Source organism: Penaeus vannamei, chromosome 20, assembly GCF_042767895.1.
Source record: "Penaeus vannamei isolate JL-2024 chromosome 20, ASM4276789v1, whole genome shotgun sequence".
NCBI lineage: Eukaryota > Metazoa > Arthropoda > Malacostraca > Decapoda > Penaeidae > Penaeus > Penaeus vannamei.
The window spans coordinates 38,888,554-38,891,053 of record NC_091568.1 but is presented as its reverse complement, the minus strand read 5'-3'; positions in this window follow the sequence as shown (position 1 = coordinate 38,891,053).

The following is a 2,500-nucleotide window of genomic DNA, read 5'->3' as shown; positions in this document are numbered from 1 at the left end:
ACACACACACACACACACACACACACACACACACACACACACACACACACACACACACACACACACACACACACACACACACACACACACACACACACACACACACACACACACACACGCGCGTATGTGTGTGTGTGTATGTATATATATGTCTATATATACATACACACCCATATGTATATAAATATATGCATACACAAGTGAACTTGCCTTTTTCTCTTCTTTTTATCGTTTCTTTCACTTTATTGTCCTTATTTTTATCTGTGAGGGTTCATGAACACTGTCAAAATAGCGTTTTGGTTTAATAGGAAATTAAAGTTTATGTCTGTGATTATACATGCATACTTACAGACACCCACATAGATATACATATCTATATGTGTATCTATATATGTGCCGTGTGTTTATATATATATATATATATATATATATATATATATATATATATATATATATATATATATATATATATATATATATATATATATATATATATATATATATATATATATATATATATATATATATTTTTTTTTTTTTTTTTTTTTTTATGTATGTATCATTTATACAATGTATGTATATAAAGTGTGCATTTACATAAGCAGTAGTTAATCTCAGCATTGGTTATAAATAGATCAGTAAAGCACTACAGAAAATATAACGAAGGAAAGAAAAGATTGAAATGATCGCATCTTCAAGCAAGAAGAACGGGGAGAGAGAAAGAGACGAGAAGAGAAGCAGAGAAGCGGGAGAAACAGCAGGAGCTTAAGCAGGAGATGTGATGCAGGAATTAAGACGAAGAGGACGTCTCAGGACTTCGACTCCTTGTCGGAAGGATGAAGGAGGGACTTAAGGAAGACGAGGAGAAGGGGAGGATAAGATGACGGAGAGGAGGAGGAGGGAGAAGACGAGGAGGAAGGATGTGTAGAGGAGAGTGAGGGTTTCCGGCCGCATCGCGAAGGAGGAGGAAGGAGGGAAGCAAGAGGAGAACGTGGAGGAAGAGGAAATGAAGAAGGAATTATAGGAAAGAAGGAAATGCAGATAATAGAAGAGAAGGAGACCGAGAACTAACACGCAACCGCGATAAACAAGAAACGTGAAGAAAAGATAGAAAATGATAAACAGAACAAAAAACAGAACATATACAAAAAACAAAGAAAAGAGAATAACAATGAAAAGAAAATCAATAACAAATCCATAACCACAACGAACAAGAATCGCAAGGAAGAAGAAAAAAACATAAATAAAAGGAAACCAGAAATAAAAGATAGAAAAATAACACCATAAAAATAAAATAAAATAAAAATCTAAGAATCCCGCCAGACGCAAAAAATAGGAGAAAAAATATTCCAAAAATCCCGCGATTGATTTTTAAAATTTGAAAAAAATATTCAAGAATCCTGCCACCGATTATAAAAATCCCGCCGTAGATAAAAAAATAGATTAAAAATAGATTAAAAAATACATTTCAAAAATCCTGCCAAATACATTTCAAAAATCCTGCCATAGATTTTTTTTAATAGAAAAAAAATATTCAAAACCCCCGCCATCGGAAGAGCCCGACACAAGCCCGACCCGACCCGGATGACGACGGCAAACGGCACCGAAAAACCGACGAAGACCGACCTCAACGGGACCGCCAGGCCTCCGGAAGCGGCGTCGGGGAAGAAGGACTCCTCCTCCTCCTCTTCCAAGACGAAGACGAAGAGGAAGAGGAAGAGGGACACAGAGGCCAGCGGGAACTACTTGGTCAAGAGGAAAGAGGACGGGCGTTATGTCATCCAGCTGGTGGAGGACGCGATACCGGAGGACAAGAGGTCACCCGCTCGCCATGACCTGACCTGCGAGGACTGCGAGAAGGTCAAGAGGAGGAGGAGGATTGAGGCGAAGGAGAGGGAGGTCAAGGCCGCCAAGAGGGAGGTCAAGAGGAGGCTGAGGGCGCTCGGGGTCACGGCGTCGCAGATCAGGTGAGAGAAGGGCGAGCGAGGTCAAGGGAGTAGGTGAAAGCATAATAAATAAGGAGATAAAACAAATAATAATGATAATAAAACTGTGATAAAACATTAGCCAAAATACGATTATGAAAAGTGAAAAAATATTATGAAGCTAAAAGAAAAATGTTAATATGAATATAAATGTAAGATAGAAATACAGAATAAATAGTAATAAATATAAAGAATATGTTAAAGAAAAATAGAGAATACGATAAACTAAAAATAAATCCGATAAAACCCAAAAACAAATTAAAAGTAGGATAAAGCTTTAGGCAAAGAATATATCTAAAAGTTAAAAGATCAGATAAAGAAAAAATATAGAACAAGATAAAGAAAAATAGAATTCAGATAAAGACAAAACATGTAAATGAGCTAAATCATTCTGCAAAATATAGGTATAAAAGACAGGATAAGATAATTTTAAAAAATAAGATTTAAGAAAAAAAGAACAATTCAGATACAAAAATAAGGAAATGAAAAACAAAAATGTTAGATAAAGACATAAT